Source organism: Phaenicophaeus curvirostris, chromosome 4, assembly GCF_032191515.1.
Source record: "Phaenicophaeus curvirostris isolate KB17595 chromosome 4, BPBGC_Pcur_1.0, whole genome shotgun sequence".
In the NCBI taxonomy this organism is placed as follows: domain Eukaryota; kingdom Metazoa; phylum Chordata; class Aves; order Cuculiformes; family Cuculidae; genus Phaenicophaeus; species Phaenicophaeus curvirostris.
The window spans coordinates 41,006,057-41,024,333 of NC_091395.1; positions in this window are offsets into that span (position 1 = coordinate 41,006,057).

An 18,277-nucleotide genomic window follows, 5' to 3' on the forward strand; every position below is an offset into this window, starting at 1 on the left:
TTTGATATGCAAAGGCAGGACAAAAGTTCATCTGCTACAGGATTTTTCTCCTACATTTTTTCTTCGAAACACAGGTACAGATTTTCATAAGCAGATATCACTTCAATTCAAAGTCTGAATCTGTAGGGTCCCTCAGACTTCATCCCTTCCAGTGCATCTCCCTTTGAAATCTCTCACAATACTAATATTCTGCTGGGAGGAAAAAATAATAAACCCCCCAAACTTTTAGTTAACACAGTGTGGTTTGGAAAAACCTAAATTTTACAGAAGTTTGACCAAAATTATGGAATTATTCCTGCCAAGGATTATGGTATTCAACAATTGCCAACCTTCAGCAAAAACTAGCAAATCTACTTTTGGTAAGTTCCTTAGCATAAACAGAGAAAAATCTGCCAAGGGTACAAGCAGGCAATACCAGAGAAACTTGTTTTTCATCTCGCTTGCCTGCTTCTCATAAAAAGCAAGAGGAGAATTTATTGGGATAAAACACATACTGTTGTTTTGAGTAAATACAAGTCTTAACTCTATCAAGCTCTGAAGGTCAAAGAAATTGCTCAGGTGATTAGTGTAATTCCTTCTCAAAGCATGCTAGTGGAGATAAGTGTAAAGTAGAAAGAAGCAAACCAGCATGGCATAAATACTTGTATTTATGTCTGTCGCACTAAGCTGAAACTTGTAAACTCAAGGTGAATTAAATTTTTTCTGCTTATGCATTAGGACTAAAGAGAGACCTTCCATAAATTGACTGTCATACTTCAGGAGATCTATTGAGTTTCTCTGTGATTTATTCTGCCCCGTTAAGCTCTCAAGCGGCATCACCAAATCAGAACAAGCTGTGGTTCATTTTTTGAAGAGTTTTCTGGTTTGTGCAATCAGACTGCAAGGACAGTAGCTTTGACCATTTGCTAGTTTAAAATGTAACCCTGTTAGATATCAATCAAAGGCTTCCACAGTGGCTGCTATCTTCAGCTGGTGTGTGACTTGGCTGTTTACAGAAAACTGACTGGATATTTCTGCCTGTTTACAAAGTGAGTCCGAAGGTTTACTTAGCTGTGCTCTGCTTTCAACAAAGTTGTGCACACTGTTTCTGACTAATTTATTTTTTTTTTTAACTTGAATGAAAAGAGAGAACAGTTTGAGTTCATTTATGCCTGCATTTCACTTTTGAGCTGGCTTTAGAGCTTAGTTCAGAAGAAAATGTATGCCTTTCAGTGAGAACTCTTCCTAAAGGAATTAGCTTCTGGGCAGTTACAAAGGTTTTAGATTTGTTGGTACCTACCTCAATTTTGGATCCCAAACAAGATTTGAATGGGGGTGTGATAGATGTACTTTTTATATTTCTTGCTTTTAGTGGGATTTAGTGTTGCTAGAAGTTCCTCAGTGACTAGGCAGATGAACAGCACATATTTCTTGACCACTTTCTCCTCATCATCCATAAGGATCAATCACAGAAGTTAATGGCTTTGTCTTAAATTATTCTGAAATATAAACATAGAATTGCTAAGTTGGAAAAGACCTTTGAGATCATTGAATCCAACCATACCTGTCCACTACTTCATTGTATTCCAAAGCATTTAATCTACCTGTCTTTTAAATACCTCCAGGAATGGTGACTAAATTGCACCCCTGGGCCGCCTGTGCTAGTGACCAACAAACCTTTCTGTGAAGAGTTTTTTCCTGATGTCCAATCTGAACCTCCCCTGACGCAATTTGAGGCCATTTGCTCTCATCCTTTCACCTGTTACTTGGGAGAAGAGACCAACACCCATCTCTCTACAATCTCCTTTCAGATAGTTGTAGACAGCAATAAGGTCTCCCCTCAGCCTCCTCTTCTCTAGGTTAAACAACCCCAGTTCATTCAGCTGCTCCTCATAAGACTTGTTCTCTAGCCTCTTCACCAGCTTTGTTGCCCTCCTCTGGAGATGCTCCAGGAATTCAATGTCTTTCTTGTAGCGTGGGGCCCAGAACTGAGCACAGTATTCGAGGTACAGCCTCACCAGTGCTGAGTAAAAGGGCACAATCACTTCCCTGGTCCTGTTGGCCACGCCGTTTCTGATACAGGCCAAGATGCTGTTGGCCTTCTTGGCCACCTGGGCACACTGCTGGCTCGTGTTCTGTCGGCTGTTAACCAACACCTCCAAGTTTTTCTCTTCCAGGCAGCTTTGCAGCCATTCTCCCCTAAGCCTGCAGTTCTTCACAGGGTTTTTGTGTCCCCAAAGCAGGGCTCAGCATTTAGCCTTGTTGAACCTCAGCCCATTGACTTAGCCTGTTCAGATCCCTCTGTAGAACCTCTCTGTCCTCAAGAGGATTGACACTTCCTCCCATCTTAGTGTCATTCATGAACTTACTAAGGGTACATTCAATCCCTTCATCCAGATCATTGATAAAGATATGGAACAGAACTGGACCCAGCACTGAGCCCTGGGGAACATTACTTGTGATTGGCCTCCAACTGAATTCAACTCCATTTACCACGACTCTATGGTCCCAGCCAACAAGCCAGTTTTTCACCTAGCAGAGGGTGCACCTGATCAGGATAGTGGCAGCTAGTTTCTCAAGCCGAATGCTGTGAGAAACAGTGTCAAAGGCTTTAATAAAGTCCAAGTACACAATATTCTCAGCCTTTCCCTCACCCATTAATCACAGAATCACAAAATAACCAGGTTGGAAGAGACCCACCGGATCATCGAGTCCAACCGTTCCTATCAAACACTAAACCACATCCCTCAGCACCTCATCCACCTGTGCCTTAAACACCTCCAGGGAAGGTGACTCAACCACCTCCCTGGGCAGCCTCTGCCAGTGCCCAATGACCCTTTCTGTGAAAAATTTTTTCCTAACGTCTAGCCTAAACCTCCCCTGGCAGAGCTTGAGGCCATTCCCTCTTGTCCTGTCCCCTGTCACTTGGAAGAAGAGGCCAGCACCGTCCTCTCTACAACCTCCTTTCAGGTAGTTGTAGAGAGCAATGAGGTCTCCCCTCAGCCTCCTCTTCTCCAGGCTAAACAAGTAACATTAAGCAGGTAACCTTGTCATAGAATAGGATTGGGTTAGTTTGGCAGGACCTGCCTTTCATAAACCCATGCTGACTGGGCTTGATCACCTGATTGTCTTGTGTGTGCTGTGATAGCACTCAAGATGACTTGCTCAATGACCTTTCCCAGCTCTGAGATCAGACTGACAGGCCTATAGTTCCCCAGATTCTCCCTCTGACCCTTCTTGTAAATGGGTGTAACATTTCTGAACCTCTAGTCAAGTGGAACTTCCTCAGTCAGCCAGGACAGCTGGTAGATGATGGAAAAGGTGTTTGGTGAGTGGCTCTGCCAACTTCTTCAATACCCTCGGGTAGATATGTGAATCTCTAATTGGCCAAGCAGGTCTCTAACCATTTTCCTCTTGGATTATTGGAGCTTGGTTCTGCTCTCCCTCCTTGTCTTCTGGCTTATGAGGCTGAGTACCCAGAGAACATCTTACCTTACTATTAAAGGCTGATGCAAAGAAGGCATTAAGTACCTCAGCCTTTTCCTCATCCTTTGTCACTACAGTTCCCCCTGCATACAGTAAAGGATGGAGATCCTCTTTGGCCCTCCTTTTGTTGTAACTATATTTGTAGAAATATTTTTTATTATCTTTCACAGAACTGGCCAAATGAAGTTCTAGTTGGGCTTTAACCTCATGTGATCATACGTGTCTAATTATACTTTTGGTTTCTGTTTTGGTTCTTCACTTGACTGTTTTTTTTTCCCCCCAGAATTTATTTATCAGTTGACAACTCTGTTGCTTGATACCAAAGCTCATTTCTCCCAATACATTTTCTCATACATACCTGCAGGGAAATGGTCATGAGTGTCCTGTGTCCTGGCCTTGCCTTCCTACCCCCTGATAAATTTGCAGTATGATAATATTTGCAGTATGATAATACAGCCTGTTCTACTCACAACAGGTTTGATCATAAACAAAAGGTCTGTGCTTTCTCCTGCAGGATAATATAGATTAACCTGGATTGTGAGGAAAATAACTCCTCCACAATAAATGTTTTGCTGACTGCATTGTGTTGGAAGAAATACAGAACTCTTATGCACTCCGTGCTATTAATTTTTTTTCCTTGTTTTCACTGAACTGAAAATTGCTCTTGATATTAATTAAGGAAATTGTAGAGTGAAAATAAAATTACTTGTAGGCTATTCCACCTCTTATTTGATTTCCTGCTGAGGAAAGTAGGCTCTTAGAGATGGAGAAAATAGGCTGGAGTCTATAAAAATTTTGTTTAAAAAAATCTAGCACTTGTACTATGTCAAAACTGTAAAATAAATGTATGTCACCTTTTCTGTCATAAGCAGAGAGGTTTAGATGATTCTGGTCCTTTAATGTTCTATTTTAAAAGTACTTCTTAACATGAGAAGAGATTTTGGAACATCTCTGTTCTTAGGTATTTTGACGTCCCTTTAAAAGTGTGACAAAATGTGAAAAATCCATAATCTCATTTAAAAGTCTTAGTCTTTATTATCGTTATACCATGGATCTGAGAAATAAAAGAAAATCCTTTTTACAAGTTATGAAATCACTATCATACAATGTCTTGAGCTGGTAGGGACCCATAAGGATCATATTGATTTTTGTTTGCTGTCTGAGACTGTGTTCCTGTGGTGATTCTTCAAATTTCCATAGCCTCTTCTTCTTACATGGTACATAATAGAAGTTAAATCTTAAGATAAAAAGGAGGATTAAATTAATGACTAATGGCAGGCGTGTGCAATTTTTGTATTTGTTTTCAGCGTCAGTATAGATTATTCTCGATTTACCACTTGTATTTACTTATAACCATGAGTATTATTTCATGCGGTTACAATATTATAAAAAGAAAAATTATCACCCATATTTACTAGCATTATAAGATAAAATAGTTCACTGATGCAATGGGGATGTATTTAATAGTATTCCTCAGTCACCCATCTCAAACCTGGTACCACTTGATATTAGTTAATTGCTTGAATAACAGAATAAAAATAATGCATAGCATATTTACAGATAACAATGACCTAGAAGGAAGCCATAAAGCATACAAGATAAGAGATTAGAATGGTTTTTCAAAACAAGAAAATATTTCAGAAACACCTGAAAGAAAGAAGAGTTGTACACTTAAATAAGAAAAATCATAAAGTTCATGGAATAAAATAGGTGGAATGCAAAACTCCGTATTGGCCTACTGGGCAATATGAAGAGAAAGCTTACACATAAAATGTCGGAGAGTCCTATTGCTTTAAACTGAGTTAGAAAGATGTAAGAACTATGTTAGAAAACACAGTTCCATGTAGAAAAATGGAAGGACTTCAGGTTTTTTAGAATGTAAAAGAAAGTACTTAGTTGAATGCTGGTCCAAAAAATACGGAAAAAACTTATTGAAAATAGTATGTTTTTTTTAGATTCAGAGTTGATAATATAGGATTCAGTTGTCTTCAAATTGCAATAATGAAAAATAAGGCAATCCAGGAAATTAATAATGGTAAGGGCAGATGAATAGATTGCTTAGGGGGTTATGCAATCTCTGTCATTGTTTATTAATTTATTTATTCATATTTCTAAACTTTTCTGCTCGAGAATTCTAGTAGTGCAGGTGATCTACAGCAACACTTGGGAATGTACGACAGACTGTCTTGAGGGCATTTACAGTCTCTGCCACCCTTCTTTTTCCCGCTTGTGTTTTCAGTCCACATAATATATATATATGTTATATATATCTTATACATGATGTTTAAGTGCAGATTGCCACTTGGAGATAATTTGCTTCTTGTATGTAGAAAAAAAGCCTCAAGATAAATAATAAAAGGAACAAGATAATTTATTACATGGAGTTGAAGAAGAATATCACTAGATATTCTTGGATGCTGTGAGAATTGTGCTGTTAATAGTTCATGGAGGCCTTTACAGACACTGGGTTGTAAAACTAAAAATAATATACAAGTTGCATTGAAGTGCAAAGTCAGTGTCAGGCAGAATGATAGATTTCAAGCTAACCATAAAGTCAGTGTCTGGCAGCAACAACAAAACTTGATTTAAAGACAGATATAGATGCTTTGAAAGGCATCCCTGGTATGATTACATTGCAGCAAATCAAATATGGCAAGTCTAAGCATTTGAGGTTGATGTTAGATGGTATACAACAAAGAGTGAGAAAGCAAGCAACAGTTCTGTGTTGTTTGTTTGGTTTTCTCTTTTTTAAATGTTAGACATGGCACTGTATATTAGAAAATGTGTGGTCTGTTTAAAAGAGAGTAAGTCAAAAAAGGTAAAAAAGAAATATCCTTATGCTGTGGATCAACCTGCATGCCTAGAATATGACGATATGCAACACAGGCAGTACCATGCTGAACAGCATTGTGAGTGATGTGTGCAGAGTAATTCTATAAACAGGACTAAACAATAGAACTGGTTATTTAAAGAAGCAACATGCATCTACTTTTAGGTTCCCAGCTTAAAATAGCTAAATTCAAGTTAGTTTGCAGTGATATAAAACCGTCAATATAAATTAGTAGGTACAAATTCCCCTGAGAAGAAAGAGGAGGGGACAGGAACAGAGGAGAAAAAACTCTAAGACCTGAAAAATGATATAAATTAGGAACTCCAATTGACTTCAACTTCTCCCAGCTGGTATGCGTTGTGTATAATTCATGCATTTCTTTGTTTCACAATAATAGATACTTTCTGTCCAAGTCAGAGAAAAATGCGTACATGTTGCCTGAAAGATTCTGATTATATGAACAATTGGTGTATTTAACTCTTCATTAAATCTCACTTATTCATTAAGTATTAAGCATCCTTGTTGCATTATTAACAAGCTTGCAGTTCTCAGGAGCTCAAGCAAACTACTTGTAGTTAGTGATTTGTTTAAGTGACTCTTTGATTCTTTTGAATAACTTGATGTCCTTCACAAAATATTTAATACAAACATGTTCCTCCAGCATGCGTATTAGAGCTGAAATATATTTTCTTGATTAGAAATTATTGGGAAATAATAAAAATTAAGATGCTAGTTAGCTCAATATAAATATTGAAAGAAGTGATTAAGTATTTGTTGTGAAAATTTGTTATGCATGAAACTGTACTGTGGAGCTGGGAAAAAATGACCTGAATCTACTACAATGCAGCACTACGTTGCAGACTCTTTGAAAACAGATAATGTGCTCTTCAGCACTGGCTTTTCCTTTGTAGCCATGCAACACTCCATAAAAACTGTTTTAAAGTCATACAAAAGCTGAAAGTTATGGATTTGAACACTTTGAAACCTAAACATCATTGAAAATTGAATGTAGCACTTGAATTCGGGCACATTTAAAAATTATGTTGTCAGCCCAGTCCTTGATGGACAATCAACAATTGACATAGCTTTCAAAAAACAATAGAAGGAAATTCCTTTAAGGGAGCTGCTAAAGAAAAGCCTTTTAAAATAGCCACTAAGTCTTTTTTTGACTCTGTCTTCAATTCTGCTGCAAGATGACAGTGTCTTAGGACATGAATATTCAGCAAGTATGTGGTGTAACTTTAGATAAAGACACTAACTTAGAATAACAGTATTTTACAAGGGAGCACACAGAATTACTACATCACGAGGTCCTAGATGTAAAGATGACAATTCTAGCCCATTTTCCTATGAGTTGCATTTAACGTGAAATAAAATCAAATAGTTGCCTTGTGACTTCCTTTCAGTGAGCTATGGGGTGAGAAATATTCCTAGACTGAGTAACAGTTGTAGTAGGTATCTGTTCCTGTTAACTCAATTACACTGCTGGCGTGTTGTCACCTACAGATAAGTTCTTCACGCTGCTGTTTAGTGACACTATCTTGATTCCATCAGTGTTTCAGCACGCAATTGAAAACATAATTTAGTTGGTTGCTGAAATGATAATTTATGTATGTCTTGAAAAGTTTCTTTGATTAAATAAAAATACAAACTGAAACAGCTTTTGTCAGAATTGGACAGCATTCCTCATCAGTCAATGTGTAATCAGTATTGCCATATATAACCTTTTGACCATGTTTTTTGTAACTTCTTCCTCTTCTCTTCTGGGAAACAAAGAACCCCACAAACAAAACAGTGCCAAAAAACCCTCTCCCCAACAAAACACTTTCTACAGTACGTGAGAAAATGCTCCACTGTACACCAGGTAGAGTTTTTTACCCCTAAACTCCACATAGGCATACATGATTTTTCTCTTCCTAATGCAGGCTGAAATATATCAAAGTCTTGTTTGATATGGCTTCCTATAAATGAGGAGGAAGGGAGGAAAGCTTTAAATAAGAATTTTACTTACTGTCTTTAACAAGCAGAGCTGATGAAGATCTCGCTGGTTTTACTCAGTAGAATACGTACATGATTTGGGAGATTTTCCCTATTTAGCTTCTCCCCTCTGCCTAGCTTTTTGAGTTTCTTTCTTTGCTTCTCAAAGAACAGACTGCAACAAGCCAAGGAAGGGGAACTTCATGTGTGTTACAATTTAGGAAGTGCATGAAGTTTCACATACTGCAAATAAATACGGTAACTGGAATTGTGTCCTTTTTGGCCAGTCCTACAAGAATAATAATTGCATTCCTGCATATTAGGTAGCTAGAAGAAAGATTCCATAGTGGAAACTGTTTTCAGAATGTCTGCAAATTTTATAAGGTGCATTTCCTGTAGATATTGGTCATAAGTAGGATTGTAATTTCTGTGAAATCAGCCTGCTCGATAAGTTCATATGTGAATATTGGTATTTTTACAGTTTCATGGGATGAAAATGGAAGTGAAAGTAAGATCATCTTTAGATTCTGGCCTTTGAAACTAGACTTGCCTCTAGATAATAATTCCAAAGAATCCTTTATGTGAAAGAAATGAATGTCTCACACTGTATAGCTTTTGCTTATGATGGTAGTTCAGCTGCTTACCATACCATTAACCATACTTTAGATCACATTCTAGACCATATTCCCTATTTGCTCCTTTTTCTGAAAGGCTGGTGGTTCCTCTGGAAGACTGAATGTCTTCTCAGTTCCTCCTTTAAAATGCATATCATAAGTCATGTTGGCTAAATGTACTGTTCTTCTCCTTGCAATGACAGCACCCTTGAAGTCAATTCTTCCTCCCTGTTCTCATTTTATTCACTTTCAAAAAGAAAAGGTCTACTGCTGGGATTTTTATATCCTTCTTGTGGCTTTTCCAACATCTATCACATAGTACGTATGAGGTGTATGGAGAAGTATATTTTGGAAAAGCAGTAGCATAAAACATAGCTCCTATTTCACTTAAAAAAAATTATATTCACTTTAAATATAAATTAAATTTCAAGGGTAACAGATTGCCTCAGAAGAGTTTTGTTTAAATACTTACATTCATCTTTTCTTCAGAAGACGTTTACTTAAACAAATGTTTATTAGCTTATCCTTACAGTTTAGCAGCAGCCAGAACATGTAATATTAAAGGTCAGAGCTTAGGTAGTTGCCTCCTGTAATGTTGAGTAGGGGGAAAAGAGGGACAAAGATCACTGGGTACTTTGCCTTGCTTTGAATGGAAAGAACAACCTAAACCCATAAAGTCTTAACAATCGCTTTGCTTTCATCATGTTTTAAAAGGCTTGTGCAAAGTTTTTCTCCCTTATGAAGTCAGACAGTATTTGTTCCCTTATAATGATAGAGCAATTAAAAAGTAGGAAAATGAGTCTAGCAGCTGTCAAAATTAGTGCAACTCTGGGGACTAATAAAAAGAAAAAATGCAATGTCGACACATCAGATAACATCCTTGGGATGTGGGACAACACCTAATGTGCGTTTTGTCTGACCTACTATATACGTGTGTGGCAACCCTTGAGTAGGGTTGTTAACTTGAGAGGGACGTTATGCTTAGGTTTCAAATTGTATATACCACTTAAAGAAGAATAAACATTTTACTGTAAGTCTAGGGAATCAAAACACAATATGAATCTGTGGAGAGCGACATTGCAGTGCTGATGCATGCTTAAATGTCCCTCACAAAATATGTTTGGGTCTGTTATTTCTTCAGTGTGCGAATGTGTATATGTCTAATAATGCTTGTATTTATAAAATATGGGTCTATGAATAACAAAAGCCAATATATATACGTATATATTCCATGTATAGCAAGAAATTATAAGGATTACTAAGTAAGTGTTTTTTCAAAAGTATGAAATGAAACAATAAAAGTGTTGCTAGAAAATACAAGAATGAAAAAAGTGAAGTTTTAAGAGTGTTTTCTTTCCAAAGTAGTGTTTTAATTGAACTAAATAGGTCAAGGACTTGAATGCAGAAAAGGATTGCAAGTCAAAATCAAGAAAAAAAAGAAAAAAACTTTGTTGTGACGGTCTTTAGGTTTATCTGGGTGAATAGTGACCTGAGAAAGAACCTCTTCCCTCTCACCCTAAAGACAGCATGAAAGAGAAATATATCTTGTAGGTCAGAAAAAGTAGGAAGAGGTTAGAACTGCCAGAAGTCAAGCTGAAGTGACCTTTGCAAAGAAATTAAAACAAACAAACAAAAGAATTCTTTAGATATATAAGTAAACAATATCTGTTTATATGAGGTAACCTGTACTGGCCCCAAATAGGAGTAGTATTTTGATTCACTCACGTATCTGCAAAAGCCAGATGGCTAATGGTTATGAACATGTGGCAGTGGAAATCACCTCAACAATTGTAAGAAAGCTAAGAATATAGCATACTCCAAATGGATTATGGATAGGAATTGAATAGGTGCTTTAAGGAGTTTTGACATTTCAGGTCTGGCAGCAAATAGTAACAAAATGGGATGAAGGATAAAGGAAAAGAAAAAAAAAAGTAGAAAACCAGAATAAAGTACAATTTAAATTCATCAAAGATATATCTTCCTAAGCCAAAGTAACGTTTGGTAAGATAATTACTAACTCTGGTAATGTGATTAGGTATTTTCTAATCTCCGTAATTAATTCTATAAGACATACTTCTGTGCTGACTGTGGTCACTGTGGTTTGTGTTTTATATCAAACACTAAACTTGCTGTGAAGAAATGGAGTGTTTTGTAGCTTGTTTTGTGCTGAGGAAGCATGAATTGTTCTTCCATGGACTCCCAAACTTTTTGCTGGGTCATTTTGATTCTGGGGATGAAATCTGATGCCTGGAGGCAAATCCCCACCCCCCTTCTAGGGAATATCCCTTCCCTTGTATGGAGTGCTACATAAACTCAATTTGTCTCTCATCAAAAGACATGTTCTGTGTAAGGACATATAAGCAGCTACCCTTGCCTTTACCATTGTAACCAATGCCTCCTGAATGTGATTCTTGGACTAGTCATGACATGCAAAATATTAGTGAATGGCTTCTTGCTTGCTTGCTGAACCAACCTGGCCCCACAGTGTTCTCATTTGCAGGGTCAAAAGCTTATTTCTGGCCCTTAAAATATAGGAGATGCAACACTACTGCTGGTAAAGCAAGAACTAATCAAAGAGGCAGGAATAGTGATTAAAGGCTGTGATATGAATGCATTATTCATACTGTAAATCTTCTAAAAAACACACACTTTATCTCAGAGTACCCTTCTGCCATTCTCAAGTAGACTGAGGCAGGCCAATCACCAACAAAACAGTCCCATGGTTGGTCTATTTACCCTGATGCTTTCACTAGAGAATCTGCTGGTTGTGCTACCAGATAGTTATAAAATATTTACTCTGTGGTATTAAGTAGAAAATAGATGGATTTTGAAATTATCAGAGAATGTAACTTTGTAAACTTGGATGTTTTCCTAATTTCTGTATCTTTAAAGTGCATTTAGTAGTGATGAAAAGTTTGTAAGCCTTATGGGTGTAACACTGTTACTGTAAATGTCTTGTATCATCTTGATAAGTAAAAGCAATCTCTGGATGACAATCCAGCCCATTTAAATTTTTTTAAATTATCTGTATTGACATCGTAATCGTGTGAAAAGTGCTAGCAGACTTTGTCAGATTTTTCTTTGCACTGTCCGAATTGTCACTTTCACTGACACATAGGCTACACCATAATCTTATTTCTGAAAGATATCATCTTAAAACATGTTGTAAATCTACTTGTTTGTTGTTTTTTGGGTTTGTTTTTTTTTTTCTTAATTCAGACCTCCATAATGTGGATTTTATGTGGAGAAAAAATAAAATATTAAGCCAGTGTCAAAAGGCTGTGGTAAAATTTTCCCTTCTTAACGTATATGTGGTAGCAGGGCATGAAACTAGGAGTAAACTAAAGAAAACTTTTGATGAGTACAGACCTAGCAATAAGGTGAAAGGAGAGAACTTAGGTGAGAACTTAGGAGACAACGAAGGCACTCTACTTGAGTAAAAAGTAGTTTGCGTTAAACAGCTAATTCCTGTCAAGTTTTCAACAGAGGACTTTGGCTTGCTTGCATTCAAATAAAAATTTGCACTGACTCCATAGATTTTATATAGGGAAAGCCCTGGGGCTGCAGGACTTACTCTTCAGTCTAGTAATCCAGATATTATCTGCTCATCAGTATGTAAGTACCACATAAGGGAGAGAAAGAGATCACCTCCTGTATGTGATTTGCAGTCAACTTCTTCCCTAACATTATCCAAAATTATATTTCTTGCAGAGTAGTGAAATATACTTTTTCCTCCTCAAGTAACTTGGACTTTTGGGGGGAGATTAACCTTTCCCCTTGCTGATGATTCACGTGTGCCCTATTGCACTGCCTGCCATGGCATTTGAGTACAAGGATATGATCTGACACCTCCTCTAGACCTCTTTGTGCTCTGGTGCTTAAGCCAACCTTTTTCCAAATTCTGCAAGAGATACTTCAGGACGCTGCTTTGTGGGTGGAAGTGGATGCAGGAGAATTATGCCCCATATGCCATTTCAGGCATAACTCTCCTAAGCTCTCCACCTGCAGTACCTACACAGAAAATCTCTCATGACTTGTTTAGTGCATTCTTGTGGCATGCCCTTCCTAGTCCCTTTTATAAAGGAAACTGAGCTTGGATTATAAGTAGTTCAGCACAGCGCTGGTTCAACAAACAAATAACACTGATGCATGGAGCAGGTGAATCAGTGGAAGAGCTGACAGACTCTTCAGGGGTCTGAACATATTTGAAAATCTGCAAAGCAGGTTTACAATGTCCTTAATTCTAGTCTGTGTTCATACACGCATATTGAGTGAAAAGAGAAATGAAACACTCCAAAATTATGCCTGATACAATTAAACACAGCTGCAACATATGCTACATAACCTGAAGCTTGGTGCAGTCAAAAGTCAATGCTAGTACAGAGTTGTGCAGTTTGCCTGTTCAGGAATGTGTGCTGTAAACATGATCTCTTCCTTTGAGAACATTTTACTATATTCTTTCTTTGTTACATTTACTCTTCTATGGTTTAACCCGGAGAACGTAATTTGCAGAATTTTAACAGTGTTTTTTAATTGCTGGGATATCTTTATCTCTAATTTGTCAACACCTGAGGACTTACATTTGAGATTGTCTTTTATTTAGCAGAAGTTAGGGCTTAAACGGAAGTTTTGACTTGGAGGCCAAGACTCTTAGTTGCATTGTTTTGGTGTCTATTTTGCTTGCATTTGGATTAGATTGGTTTCATCGTCTTTTCCATAGATATGAATTAGCCTTTTTTGTGAATACTTGTTTTCTACTGAGCAATTTTGAAAGGTGGTTAAACATTATTTTTGCTTTAAGAATGGTTCAGTTTGGGTTACATCTTCAGAAGCAAAAAAAGAGAAATTTGCATTGTATTAGGCATATACATTCAATATGTAATTTTTATTTCAGAAAAGAAAATTATCTGGAACTTTTATAAAAGAAATGGTTACTGATACATAGAACATTTTCCATGTTCATTCACTCTTATAGGTTCAAGGAAATGAAATTTCATTCATGTTTGGCATATCATGTGCGTAATCCCATAGAGTTCAAAGTCTTGTTTCCCCCTTCAGCACTGGGAATCTGGATTTCCCAACACAATGTGGTCACGAAAAATGAATTAGCACTGACGCAGAGCTCATGACCTCCTTGGCGCCAAGGGGCTACAGTTAACCAATTTCCTGCAAGGATACAGTTCAAGGAAAGTTTCTCACCGGTGCCTAATGTAATTTATATGATCATATTTACTTTTTCTTTTAACTTTTGTAGGAGTGACTTAAAAAAAATCTATTTTTAAAATATACTTGAACACCATTCCTTCACTGGAAATAAGAATAAATTCCATTGCCTTTGTATGTGCCCTGTTTGACTGCTAAGTCCATAATTTTGTTATTTCAGCAGACTTCAAACGTGTAATAAATAAATTTCCACTGGGTTGGCACTTCCTTTTTGTTTCCTGATGTAGGGATTTATTGTTCTTTGCAGGTCTCTTGGGATTTTGTGAGCTTTCTCAGAATGACCGATTTGAACACAAATTCAACCATCAGAATTTTCAGAAAATGTTCACACAGAAAAGCCAATAGCAACAATTTTTAGAACAATAGTGACTGCTGCACATTGTATGAGATCAAATGCCTTCTCAGGTGTAACAGGAGATAGAAACAATGATGGAATTGACTCAAAATATTATTAGTCATGGGATTAGAGTCAGTTGCAGGGAAGGTTGTTAATATGAAAAGTTGTATAAGGAAATGCTCTTAGAATAAAGATTTCTCACGAGGGATGTCTATATATGAATAAAAATACTAATACGGTCACTTAGACTACTACTACTACTCAGTAATTTGGAAGCTTAGCACATAGTGCAGAGATGAAACGATATTCAAGCTACTTACTGAACCCATAGGATAAGAATGTAGTAAAATTTCACTACATTACAAACTCCTACAATAGGAACAATATAGTTGAAAGACCACAATTCGGTCTAAACCATCTATTTTAAAACTTCCTGAACCTTATAGAAAACAGTTTTGCTGTTGGTAGGAGTCCGCTTAGAATGCACTTAATCTTACTTAACAGTTCATTAATGGTGTGACGTTTAATTTTGTGTCTTATTTTTCCATTCCTCTTCCACGAGGTGTGCCTTGAGCTTTGCAGTATTGCTCAAACTCTTGAAAAAGCTAACAGGAATTCTAGTAGATACTTGTTGCTTAATTTTGTTTAAAAACACTAACCAAAGTTATGTCTTCTCAAATATGGTGTTCCAACAGCTATAGTTATCTATTTAGTAAACGTAAAGAGTTTTCAGGTAAATGATACCATATTCATAAATACATGTAGTTCTTCCCTCCTTCAGCAGTCAATGATGTTAGAACAACCGGTAAAGAACAGTGTGCTTGATGATATTTATCAGGCCTCGATACTCTGAAGACTGATCAGTCTTATGGTGATACCATTAAAATGAATAATGCCATTTAAATCAGAAGAAAGAATCGGTGATGTCAGCAACAAGCTGTCTCCTGCAGATATATTGGCTTTGACTTGCTTCTAGCTAACCTTATCTTGATACTCTCCTCAGAGGCCAAGAGAATTATTTAGTCATTTATTTATTTTTGCTTTCCTGAGTACTGATTTCCTTCCTGGGTGTTTGAGAAGCCCCCTAATACATATGATCTTCAGTCTAAGCTAAAAGCAGATTCAAGAAGCTGTCCTATATGTAAGTCATGGAAGAAGCTAGGATCTTGGCATAAACAGTGGCTGCAGCCACATGCCCAATCTGGAATCAGAGAGAGTAATTTTGGTTTAGGAACCCACATACACAGTGTTCTGCAAGACACTGACTGGTGAACAACAGAACCTGAACTTTGGTTTGTGAAAGACGAGGTTTTATTAACCTACTGGTAATTTACGGGCTTTTTGTCATTTCATTGTTAGAGTTATTAAAATAACAATATTTATTTCGGAAGTATTTTTCCAAATAAACTACAGTTAAAGAATATAAGATATACTTCCTGCATGTTTTAATGAACAATGACAAAGGAAATATTAACTGGTATATCTTTAATAACCAAAGACTTGTGATGGTAAAGATTTGTAAAATATGAATATTTGTTAACTTAATACAATATAAATATAATACAATAATGTACTAAATGAATGGATGAATTTCTAACATTTGAATTCTTTAAAGTATAACCCATTACTATTAATCCTTCAAAAGAATAAAATAACAATTTTTTAAATATATATGTAATTGCAGCAATATTAAAACATCTCATTGCTGCACTATTGATAAATATCCACAGATGACATTAATGTACTTAATAAGTTTTTGAAAACTTACTCTCTTAGTTTTGGAAATTACCTTTGACAAATGCTTAATCTTAGATGTATATTTGATTTCTTTATAAGTTTGGAAATGAAAGTAAATGTTAGTACTGCATCTTCCTCTAATGGATGTAAATAATTTAGCCTCACAAAAATATTTCCCTGTTTGCTTTTTTTAAACTTGCCTTCATTTTACTTGAGTGTAATTCCATATGCTTCCAGACAGTGTTTCTGCTCATATGTTTTGATTCTTTTTATTGTTTCCTGAAAGTAATACAAGTCCAAGTTATTTTAGTGTTTCAGTAGCAAGTTATTTGCTGTATTTTAAAATAAGTATCTCTTAAATCACAGAATCATAGAATGGTTTGGATTGGAAGGGACCTTAAAGACCATCCAGTACCAACCCCACTGCTAAGGGCAGGGACACCTCCCACCAGATCAGGCTGCCCGAGTTCCCATCCAACCTGGCCTTGAACACCTCCAGGGATGGGGCAGCCACAGCTTCCCCAGGCAACCAGTGCCAGTGTCTCACCACTTTCATAGTGAAGAAATTCTTCCTTATGTCTAGTCTAAATCTGCCCCTCTCCAGTTTATGCCCATTGCCACTAGTCCTGTCACTACAAGCCTTTGTGAACAGTTCCTTCTCAGCTTTCCTGTAGCCCCTTCAGGTACTGGAAGGTCGCTGTAAGGTCCTCTCGGAGCCTTATCTCCTCCAGGCTGAATAACCTCTCAGCCTTTCATATGGTCTATTAATAACTGATTGGAGCAACTGAAAACAATACAGTATCTACTTTGATGTTAACTCACGGACTAAATTGAGCTTTGAATGTTCTCTGTCTCACTAGCTCTCTGCATTCAAATTACTGGACAGGGTGCAAGCCAGTGAAAAACATATTCAACATATGAAGGCAACCTGAGCTTACAAATACTATCTGTCCTTAAAACAGGCATCATCCTTCTGGAAAGGATCCTGTGATCGCACTTCCCTTGAGCCCTGGATTTTTTCCACACAGCATGAATGAGACAACATAAACAAAACTACAAGGCTGAATTTAGTTCCAAAATGCTGCAATGGGCATCAGTGAGGGTGGCATGAGTGCAACATTAGTCTGCAGAAACTGTATCCAGCAGAATTAAAGCCTGTGATTTTTAACAGTGAGAGCGAGATCATAAATTGTCTTTTATGTTTCAAGTGTAATTTGCCCGGGTGATTTCTGCAGCTGTTATTTTCATTTGCAAATTTTCTTTGGGAGGCTCTCAGCTGAAATAATTTCTATTATTTGCTTTTTAGATGGGATTAGCACACTTAGAATGTGAAGTTTCAGATTTGTTAACATTTTTTCTTTCATATATGTACAGTTAAAAGTATCACTAGACAACTAAAACCAGATAAATCTTCATGTTGGCACGATCATTTATCATTTAAAGCAGAGAAAGGAAAGAGGTCTTCATGGTATTAGAGAGGAAAGCAATGCCATTTTTAGTGAGAGGTTGGATATAAAAGAGGAATGAAGATTTAGAGTTAACAGTGATATGCAAGAAAGGCTGCAAGGGAAATACAGATATTCTTATAAGGAGACTGAGATATGGTCCAGAAATCTAAGTAATTTAAGTTGAGAAAGGGGTCAAAGGGGAAGAGTCTGATGATCACATAAGACTGATTATAAATGTTGAAAATGGATAATTTGTCAAAACTCAGTTGCAAGGTCAGTGTCTGTCAGGAAAGGATACAGTACCCTTAACCAGGAAAAATATCTGAATCAATAAGATGTTTTCATTATGTTTTTCTGAGATTTCCATACTGGTTTGCCAACAGGTAACAAAGACCAAGAATTTGGTCTTTGGTGTTTTAAGTTTTGGGTGTTTGTTTTCAGTTTGGTTGGGGTTTTTTTTTGTTTTACATTCGGTTGCCAATTTTTTGGTTTCTTTTTTTTTTTTTTTTTCTCTCTCTGGAATGTGCTATGTTTTGTAATCAATATATAGTCCCAAGCTGAATTGAGGTCTCCTGATTCATAGTGTCATAGATAAAACATGCATTATTATAATGATAAACTACAGAAATTTTAGAGACCATGTTAT